The sequence below is a fragment of the Empidonax traillii genome, unplaced genomic scaffold (assembly GCF_003031625.1).
Source record: "Empidonax traillii isolate 1590-97213 ecotype Southwest subspecies unplaced genomic scaffold, ASM303162v1 scaffold232:size1090087, whole genome shotgun sequence".
In the NCBI taxonomy this organism is placed as follows: Eukaryota; Metazoa; Chordata; class Aves; order Passeriformes; family Tyrannidae; genus Empidonax; species Empidonax traillii.
In genome coordinates this window covers 98,097-109,328 of record NW_020955425.1, presented here as the reverse complement: position 1 = coordinate 109,328, position 11,232 = coordinate 98,097, and the positions used below count along the sequence as shown (strand labels likewise).

Genomic DNA, 11,232 nt, shown 5'->3' with positions numbered 1-11,232 from the left:
GGCGCGGGGGGGGGGCGGGGGGGAGGGGCGGCATTGACAGCGAGCGCCGTGTCCGTGCGGCGCTGCCGCCTCAGCCCCCTCGCGCCCCCCCCCGTTCCCGGCATGCCCCGGGGCGGCGGGGCTGGCGCTAACGAATTTGAATGAAGAGCCCTCCGCTCTTTCGGCGCCATTTTCGAGTGATGCCCGATCGCATCGCTGCCGCCGCCGCCGCGGGGGAGGCGCGGGGCGCGGGGGCCGCCCGCCCGCCCCGACAAACTCGCCCACCTCTACCCTGCGTTACCCCCGCTTACACCCTCGCCGCCGCGCTTCGGAGCGGGTGCCGCCGCCGCCGGCACAGGCGGTAAGAGCCGGAGGGAGCGGGCGCGGCTGGGGCAGAGGGAGCTGGGCGGGCGGGCGGGCGGGAGGGGGAAGCGCGTCTTCGGAAAACGGGGGCAACCTGCGCCCCGCCGCCGGGAAAAGTCACCTCAGGAGCCCAGTGGGCAGCAGGCGAGAGGCTCCCGGAGTGGCGGCAGGTTCTGGGCGGATCTGTCACTCGCTTCCCTCAGCCCCAGCAGCGGGCGGGAGCGGCCGTCTCCTCCGGCAGGTAACCCCGCTCACCCCGCGGGGCGGCACCGCGCCCGGGCGGGGATCCCGGGAGCTCCGCTCGCACCCGGCCCGGCCCGGAGACGGAGGCGCTGAGGCGGGCGGGGGGGCCCGGGAGCCGCGGGACAGCCCGAGCTCCGGAGGGTGCCCCTGCCCCGCGCTCCCGGGACATGACAGGACAGGCTTCCCCTCATCTACCCCCACCCCCGCTCCCCAGCACCCCTCCCCAGTGGATCCTTCCCTCCCGCCTTCTCCCCCCGCCTCTCCGCCGTGGAAATTTCGGGGCAGCGCTCGGGACACGGAGGCTTCTGCTTCCTTGCTCTTCAGCAGCAGCAGCCAGGATGACTTCCCCACTTACATGCACATCTCCCTTTCTCGCCCGCCGCCCCCCCCCCCCCCCCCCCCCCCCCCCCCCCCCCCCCCCCCCCCCCCCCCCCCCCCCCCCCCCCCCGCCCCCCGCCTCCTTCTTCCTCTCTCCCCGTGTTTTCGTAAGCTGGATTAATGCCCCTTCGCTCTTTCTCTTCCCCGTCCCTTCTCTCCCCGCCACCCCCTCCACCCCCTTCCCCCCCAAAAAAAAATAAGAGGACAACCTTCGGGATTTTTTTTCTCCGTTTGTTTCCTCTCCATGTTAGCAGATTAACTTCTCCGTTTAAGCGCTTTCTTCACCTCCCACTCAAGCGCTTAATTTCCCATGTCGCGATACGGAACCGCCTTTTGCAGGAACCTGGGTCGTGCTGCCACATGCTGTCATATTTATCGCCTCTGTCCCTTTGGTATTAACGAAGGACCAAAGTGCTATTGCACAGGGCTATTTTCCCCCCTCTTAGCGTTAAAACGCGAGTTTCCTTCTTGCTCTAGAGGGGGGGAAACATAATCCGAGACCATGTGAATCGTGCCGGCTATTTCTAGGTGTTTTTCCTGTCCTCCCACACACCCCAAAAACGAGTAAATACCCTCCCCATAGATAGCCCAGCCTAATACTGTGATCAGAGCTGGCCATTCACCTCCTCTTCTCCGCCTACAAAATTCTCTGTCTCTGTCACCCGGGTCGCTATTTGTCATTGGCTTAGCTATTTTTTGGTGGCTGTTTCTATGTCATTTCTCGGTGGCCAGCAGCTCTCGGTCTCTCGTAGCTGTATGAACGCGATCGTGCTCATTGTGATAGGCGCCGAGATCTCTCGCAGCTTGTGCGCTGGGCGATTCCCCCGCCGCGCACACACACACATACACACATAATATGTGACACAGTGCCTTTTCCTCCACGACGTCGTTTAACCCCCTCGGGGCCGGGTTTGGCGTGGGTGCTCGCGTTTCGGAGTTGCGCACACAGGCTCACAAGGCATCTTTTTGTGGCGGGAGCGCCGGCGAGGACAGCACCGTGCAGTGGGGCAGGGAGGAAGCTCGAGCGCTGCCAAGCCAGCGGGCTCCTTCACAGCCACAATTTCTAAGCGTTACTTTTTATTCCTCTTCCTACTTCCCTCTTCACTTTCGGCCGCCTGACCTTTTTTTTTTTTTTTTTTTTTTTTTTTTTTTTTTTTTTTTTTTTTTTTTTTTTTTTTTTTTTTTTTTTTTTTTTTTTTTTTTTTTTTTTTTTTTTTTTTTTTTTTTTTTTTTTTTTTTTAATTATTATTTTTTTTTATTATTATTATTATTTTGTCCGGGGAAAGGAAGGCGTATGGATATTTTTCCCGATGCCGTGTGAGCGGCGGGCGCCCGGGGCTGCCGTCGAGCCGGCGGGCGCTCAGGATGCGCAGTTAACGCAGCATCGGGCCCCCCGTTAAGGCGCCCGTTCAGCGGAGGCTGGACCGGCTGCTGCCCCCCCTGGTTGCCTGCGGGGACGCGGGGCTGGGAGGTTGGACCGGGTCACAGCCTTTCCCCGCTCCTCTTTCCCCCCTCCCACTGCCCCCCTCCGTCCCCCCGTTACACCCCCCCGCGCATCCCTCCGCGGCGTTCAAAGCCAGAAGCGGCCGCCTTGCGCTTTGCACCCTGGCCACCGAAAATAACGAGTTAACCGAGGGACGTAGGAGGGACGTAGAGAAGAGTTGGGGTGCAGAAGTGCTGTACAAAAGATTTCTGTGTACATGGCTGAGAGCGTGTAGTCTTAAAGAGAAATGCAAAAACTTAGCGTTTCCAGCATGGCAACTAGATTGTGATTCAAGGTATTTTCTGTGTGATGCAGAAATGCAATAGTTGAAGGAGGTTTTTCTGCCTCGAATCCTTAGTTTCCCTGGATTCTTTTAACCCAGTACACAAATTATACTTTTTCAGTCATTTTTTCCTGGGAATAGCTTCTTATTTTGTCTCCACAATTCATACCTTTGTGCCTTGATAGAAAATTCAGCTTAATCCTTGAAATTGCGATACTAGTAAGATCTTATTGAGATTTAGCACTGATTTCTTTAGATTTGCATGATTACTTTCAGAGTGTTTTCAGAAACGTTTTTTGCAGTCAGTATGGGAATGTGCACAGGGCTGTTTCATTGTAGCTCTGTATGCTTTGAAATACCAGGATTTGAAGAGATTTACACTATTCAGCTGTGGAAGTGCACTCACAAACACTGACTTTCACTTTCAATGAAATAACTGTCCTGACTCATAGCTAATTTGGAAAAAAACCCCTATAATTCAGTATTATACAGGTGCATATGCATTTTTCCCCACTATTCGATAGTCATGTTCAATAGAATGCAATTTATATCTATTTTTCATCTTACTTAAAATCTCTGCTTAGCACATATTTGACTACGTGAAACAACTGTTATTTTAAGCATTTTTATTTCTCAGCTGCACCATTCCCATATTTTACAATTACATAAAGGTGGGTGTGGCTAAAATGAAAGCAGTGAGCAATCTAATATCAATATATAGTGTATGTTAAGTAGGTTTTCCTTTTTTATATTTGATGTACTCCTTATTTTGAAATATTTTGGGGGAAAAAAATCATGTAGCTTAAATAGACCCTTGTAGAGCTGCCTGCATTTTTTACCTTAGTTAAAATGTCAAACATTAACTGGGATTACTTGGCCCTGGAAAACTTACATTTAGAGGAAATATCAATTGAACTTAAAGATCTAAACCTATATAGTTATAATGATCAGTGAAAGTTGAAGTTTTATGCTTAATAAAACCTTGCTTAGATACACCACATAGCATAGTGTGTGTATTAATTTTTTTTCTTTGTTTCTTTTCAACTATCTTGATTCTTAGAAAAACATCCAAATAAGCTTCGGTTGGTTGGGGTTTGGTTTTTTGTTTTTTTTTTTTTACCTCCCTCTAAGTTGTAATGAAAGTTTCCAAGAAAGTTTCTTTCATTTTATAGATATAAATCTACTGAAACTTGGAATAACTCTTGAGATTTTTTTTTAATTTTCAGAAATAACAGTGATTTGAAAGTGTGACTGTGTACCTATGTGACTTTTTAATGTGTTAGGTTAGTATTTTATAGGAAGCTTAATGTAATGACATTTTAAAGGGAGACTATATATACGATACCAAGGTATCATGGAGTTCTTTTTCTGTTTGGCTCGTTGTTTGGTGTTTGGGGTTTTTTTGGGTTTTTTTTTTTTTTATCCTTAGCTTCTGAAATTCTGAACATCTTACTATTCCATCTTAAATGTAATGTCATAGAAGGAAAAAAAAATTGGAGTCTTTAATTCTTTAATTATTTTTATGACTAATAAGTCACATTCTTAGTGAAGTACAACTGGAACTGCATACAGACTACCTGGCTCTGTACACCTTGCCTGTGAACACTGTATGAAGGTGCACATCTCATCCATCTTGAATGTCAAAAGCCATCCTAACAGGTGTATCTACGCTTTTTTGTCACACTTTTGCACATGTACAAGCACATGACCTTTCTTTACAGAAAAAGTAGCCACATAACAGTTAGTATTTCTTTTATAGGACCTTACTGGGTTTTGTTATTTTCATTGGGAAGCAATTAACTACTGAATATGTAAGGGAGAACCAAGAAGCTTATCATTGTGTTCTACGAATGTGCTGCAGGTATTCTGTTTTGTAGATGCAGTCATCCACCCACACCCAAAGGCCTGTTGCAAGTCGTTCCAGTAATTTACATTAATTACAAACTGTCAAAGGTAGAGCGCATCTTGGACTAGTTTTGGTTGTCTATGAAAGAAATAGGGAATTAAATTGCAGGCTTTTGTGTACAAACAGAAAAACATTTTTATCAGAAAGTTTTTAAAACTAAAAATAACTTTATGTACATCAGTAAGTGTTCTCCACAGATTTTTTTTTTTTTTTTAAATACCAACATGTTATTGCAAGTTCTAAACACTTAGTATCTAACACTGGAACCTGATCTCAAAAAATTATAATGTTTTCTATTATCGGGAAAGTTTGTTGTTTTTTGTTTGTTGGGGTTTTTTTAAACAAGCTGCCCAAATTATTGTTGTACATAGTCCCCTGTGACTCCTCTCACAGCCATCTATTTTTTAATAGAACTAGTAAAGTATTTTAAAGATAGAAAAAAATTGATATGCCCCCAACTTAAGTAGCTTGTTATATATTCATACATCAGTAACCTGAAAATTCTACATAACTTCTGTCAATAATGCACATACACAAAAAAAAAAATTGCAAAGCAACATTTTCACTACCTAAAAAGAGGTTACTGGAAATTTATGGCTACACCTCTCCATTCTATCTCATGTCCCCTTTCTATTTGAGGTTTCAAAAGAAATCTTTATTGAAAAATATTTTCATTGTGGATACTGGACAATTTCAGAAATTGTTAAAGTAGGTATAAAAATTTCTGCCCATAGGATATAAGGCAATGTCTGTAGTGATTTTTTTTTTTAACCCTTTATTGTAAGTTTTTAAAACACTCCTTCTAATGAAGAAGCTTTGGGATCTATTTACTGGACAGTTGATAGTAGCACAATTGAGAAAGAGTTTTGATCTTAGCTTTGTATGCTGTATGAGAAATCCAGAAGGTTTGCAGGAATATTAGAGGAGGGTAACAGACTGGAACTCTAGTGCAGCTAACACTTAAAGTTGGGCAATTTTTTACTCTAATATTTGCATCTAATAATATTTTTAGCATATCATTAAAACAAAAAAAAGTTCTCTTTACAGAGAATACTAATCTTTTTAAATTTATGTAATTCTAAACACTTTTCCATATCTTGGTAGTGAACAGTTACTAGTGTATAAGGATGACCCCACATACACGCACACTACCACATGCACACAGCAGTAGAAAATGTAATTTATGAACATTTAGATTTTATTTTGTTAAAAGTTTCCCAAGATGTGTTCTAAAACTGAAGGTGATATTGTTATATTGCACAAAACTGAAAGATAGGAGTGACTTTCAGTGATCGTTATTAATGTCTAAAGGAAACCACTGTTAGAAATAGGCCCCCCCCCCGTCCTGTGACTATTTAGTTTGTTTTCAGACACTGCAATGAGTGAATCCACAGTAAATAGATTATTAATAAACTTCTTAACATTGAATCTGGTTACAACTAATTATTTTATTTAGCATGAACTGAAATTCACTTGAAGATTTGGTTTCAGAAGAAGATAATTACACATCGAATGGCTTAGGCTTGTATTTTCGTTTTAAATACCTTTTGTAAGTCCAGTTTCAATATTATCTTCAAGTATGTTAAATCTCAGTTTAAGCGCAGGGGGGACCACAACTTTTGTGGTTTTGGTTTAAGAACAGAAACTTTTTTTTTTAAAGGTAAAATAGATAATGTGTGGAATACATGAAAATACAGACAAACACTTTTGTCTTGTTAAAGCAGGGTGCTTATTATAGTTCCATAACTATAAGGGGGGGTTTAGTATTTTCTGGAATACTCTTAAAGAGTAAAGAACAGATTTATGGAAATATTTGTAAGCAGGTGACTTGACCCAGGCATCAGCTACTCATTTATTAGGCCTATGATGCATCTTGTCATAGTACCTACAGTAAAAAAGTCCAAATAAAGTCAAAATATATTTAAGATTTTGGCTATCTGAATGGGATGTTTCCTCCAGTAGCTATTTGGCTATAGTTACTGCCTCTATGAAGTTATACTTTGTTCTTACCTGATTGTGGTTACTTTTTTTATTATTATTTTTTTTATTTAGTGTCTCAGAGTGTATTATATGACAGTAATTCTTCCAGTATTTTTTTTAAAGTAGCTAATATTTGTAGGCTACATTGTCATAAAGGCAATAATGCTACTAGCTTGAAGAGCAAAAAAAATTAGAACTCCTTAAAGAGAAACACAAGAATTTAAATACTTAACAGTCAATAGCATATTTTAGGAAATATGACAGCAATAATCACACATCCATTAAGTAGCTTACTTACTTAAAAACTTCTTTGCTTGTTTGAGGGTGGAGGGAGAGATTGGTAGTGGGTAGGAAGGGAGAACACCACCCCTTACTCCCCCCCCCCTTTTTTTTTTTCCCCTTCTTCATCTTACTTTCATCTTAAAATGCTGCGGGAAGAATGAAAGCAGAAACATGCTAATCTGATTTGTTTCAAGAGGCTTCTGATAATAAAGAGGCATATCACAGGTGTTCCTAATCAAGTCAGTTTGGTTTAAAAAAAAAAAAGTATTTTTAAAATTAGGATTTCCTGTAACATAGACAATGCGAGGGTCAAGCTGATGACCTACGTCTATGTTTGGGGATCAACCATGAAACTCTGGGTGTTGGAAATATGTTATAATACATGACATTTTTATTGCAGGTTTTGACCTTTCAATAGAGAGCTGATTTTGGAGAACGGCTTACTCCTGTGACTGAAAAACTCTATGGAAGGTTGATGGAGCATGAGCTTGGTATATATTATATTAACATTTCTCTTATTTCATATGTTCTATATTTTAAAAAATGTGTATACTAATATAACTTATTCAGATTATTCAAAATAGGCCAGTTCTGCTGAGTTTGTTCAAGAATTTATTATTTGTTAAAATAATTCTTCTTTACACTCCTCCTGTAAGATTATAAAAGACTAAGTATTTACACAAGCTGTGCTCAAAAGGAAATGAAGTGGCCAAAAGTATAAAAAGCTGAGTTTGCAACAGCCTTGATCCATTTGAGTTATATAAATTCTCCATATAGTACTGTTCTCATATTCATGTCTTGGGAGTTACTCCAACTAAAATGTTGCTAATCCAAAAACAAAGTATGGATGAAATTAAAAAAATTATTTTTCAATAACTTTGTTTTTTTGTTGGGAGGATGTGTTAAAGAATAGAATAGAAAGGTAGTTGAGTGCATTTCCATGTAGTGTGTAAAGTTTGTTTTTAAAAGTGTTAATAAGCTAGCTACTTGACAAGCAAAGAGGCAGAAAAGAGGAAAAAAAAGTGGTCTTCAGGGCTCTCCACCTGTACCAGAATAGTTAGAAATTTTATTTATTTAATCTATTTGTCAGTAAACAGATGTTATATAGTAAAACAGTGAACATATCAAAGTAATTAATACGGACTATGCTACACTCATATTACAAGTCCTGCTTTGCACTAAAAATACTAATTTGGCTGAAACTGAGAAATCCATTCAGAGTAATCATAACCTATCTGCTCATATACAAGTAATCTTAACTAACCATTTACACAGACAACTGAAATTAAAATAGTAACTGGTCTTGGATTGAGTAAATTTGTTTAAATACGAAATGGAGTAGTAAAAACTGTAAGACTCTATCTTCAGCAGAATATATTCTAGTACAACAAATTCTATGAACATGTTGTGACTTTAGCAATTCCAACTTTCAGCTCAAATTCAGTTTTTACCCTTATTCAATTCTGTTTGTCTTCACATTTTTTGTAGGAAGTACTTGTACCATAAAAGTTTTTTTTTAAAAAAAGCAAAATTTCAGATTATCCCAGTAACTGCGAATTTCTACCAAGCAAATCCAGTGAGGTGTAAATTACATATTTCCTCACTGTTGTAACTAAGGGCTAGTAGAGCTGAAGAATTGCTGCCATTTACCAGTAATACATGTCCTGTTATAGAAGTATTGGAGGCAGACATATTCTGAATAAAATACCATGACTTTTGGGGTAGTTAAGACCACCTACAGAAAATTATCAGTTGAGTAATAAAATTTTGAATATAGAAAGTATAGGAAGTGAAACAAGATTTTCTATAAGCTTTGAAGTTTATGATTAAGTAATTCTCTATTTTCTAATCCTTTCTTTATGTGATTAAACACAGTGAAAGTACTTTTATTAGTGCTGTAACTGTGTTTAGGTAACATGCCTAATGTGCTCCCAAATAAAATAAATATTTCAATCTGTCCAGAAACTGCTCTGAATGTACTGCATTTCTGTTGGTTGTTTTTTTTTTTCGCCTCTATTTTTCTCGTGGTTCTCTTAGGAAAATGAGTTCCTTGGTCTGACACAAGTTCAGAGTATTTCTCATAGATTCTTATTTAACCAAAGAGGTGGTTTCTGGTTCACAACTGTAAATCAAAGGGATTTTAAATTTAGGGCCTAATCCTTCAAACTTTAAAATACACAAGTAGTCCTAATGACTCACTACCATTAATAAGGATTTGCAGAATCATATTCTCATTAGATGCACACTTTATTTCCTTTAGTAAATCTAATATATATTAAAGTATTTTGAACTTTGGACAAGTCTAAATGATTTTTATAAGGTGCAAAATGTTTTTCAGTAATATAGTAATTACTCCTTTATGAGGTCAAATATCTTGTAAGACTGCTGCAGTTGTCAGTTATCATTAGAATCCACTTTTTAAATGTTAATTTGCTCTAGAACACTCTTGTTCTGAAATTTAGCCCAAAATATTTTTTTTTTTTCCTAGAGCTGTTTTGTACTTGGTAGTCAGCATGACTGTTCTTTGACCCAAAGAGTAGGTGAAACTTTCAAGAAAGATGATGGGGTGTGTTTTCTTTTATTCTTCTACTCTTACCCTGTGCTATTACAGTTCTTATTTAGCAAAACTGCCATTGATTTGGTTGGAAGTTCAGCCTGAAATACGGGCTGCACTGCTTGCCCCTTAAAAATTGCTGATGTGGCTATTGCAAATTCTGTGCTTGACTTTGTAAATTGTTTTGCAATTTACAACTTCATTACAATTAAAAATTGTAATGAAGTTGAAAAACAGAAATGTTGAAGTGCTTCTCTGTTGAAGTGCTTCAGACGTGGAACTTCGTGTGGCCACTTTTACTGTTCTGGTGTAGGTAAAACACTTGAGGCTCTACAAACCTTGTTGACTGAATCATAATTTGAAAGCTGACAATGCATGCTTACTGCTCATCCAAAAGAAACTGCAGATTACTTTGACAACTCATTTCTGCTTTGCTGAAGTACTTCTCTTGCTTTTCAAAGGCAACTTAAATAATTTTCCTGGAGGAGATATGTAGCTATAAATGCAACCCATACCTAGTTATTACAACAGATGTAAAATCAACGATTGTTTGAAACCCTGTGATATCTTAGGCATGACTGTTTTAAGTTTTGAAATCCTAAGCAACTGAATTTTCTGGATTTTGTTAGTTTAAACTAAATATAACCCTAACATTTTAAAATCAAGTTTTGTATACTATTAGATTTAAATAGACTTTAACTTTTATTATTACATCAGGCATTTAATGAAACATGTATTATAAGAAGAATTTAAGACTGGCACACTTACACATCATTTTTCATTGTCTCTTGATAACGTGGGCTTGCAAGGCAAGGAAAAGAAAAGCAAATTATATGCAAATTCTTTAGGGAAAATAGTTAAAATATGCTAACTGGAATATTTAAATGCTTTTTTTCCTCAAATGCAAACATATAATTAAGCAAGGTATTCCCCCCCTCCTTTTTTTTTTTTTTATTTAAATTTCAACAAAAACCTAAGTAGAAATTTATGTAGACTAGTACATTTAAGCTTTGGGTGGGGGGATGAGAAATGTAATCAGAGTTCTTGAACGTTCAACTACTGTATTGAGGGCTTGTGTATCTACCTTGGTTTAGACTGCTGTTTGCATACTAACATGAAAAAGGGCATGTATGAAGATGCTACTGCTCATTGAGTAGTGTGTTTGAATAAAACAATGTTTCTAGCTTTGTTAATTTTGAATTTATTTCAAACAAAGGGATATTCATGGTAAATTTTTTTCTGACTTTGTTTGGGGCAGGTTTTTTTTTCTTTCTGAAAACGGTTGTTTTGTTATTATTCTAAATTTTTACAGCACTATTATGAAAAAATTAGTGCTTTTTATCAAAAGATACTACCAAGATAATCTACTCAAAGCAAGAAATCAGCAATATTTGTTTTTTAATTTGTGCAGTTCTTACAAATTTTAGTAATATGCAAGTACTTCAAAAGAATTTACACCTTTTCTTTAATCCAATAAATTTTAAAAGCTTGCTTTTTGTTTCCTATCAGTGTCCTATGGGGTTGTTGTTTGGGGGTTTTTTTGGTTTGTTTTGAGGGTTTTATTGAGGTTGTTTGTTTGGGGTTTTTTAAGCCTTCAGGTCATATATTTTCTTGATTTTTTTTTTTTTGTCCACTTCCTAGTTGACATGAAGAGCAATTTAAAGAAATGTTTTTTAAATTTCCCTTTCTCCCCACTGAAGGAAATAGGTTTAAGTACTCATTTGAAAGTTAACATAAACATTTTGAAAGTATTGTGATTATGGACATGATTATGATCTTCC

General features: G+C 39.0%; 1 long non-coding RNA gene across 1 annotated transcript; it reads left to right on the top strand.

Moving 5' to 3' along the window:
* The first annotated feature begins 247 nt into the window (after window positions 1-247).
* LOC114059554 lies at window positions 248-10,949 on the top strand. Its single transcript, XR_003571692.1, has 3 exons — window positions 248-340; window positions 7,298-7,388; window positions 10,939-10,949. It is a non-coding gene; the product is annotated as an uncharacterized LOC114059554 (long non-coding RNA).
* Window positions 10,950-11,232: the final 283 nt, after the last annotated feature.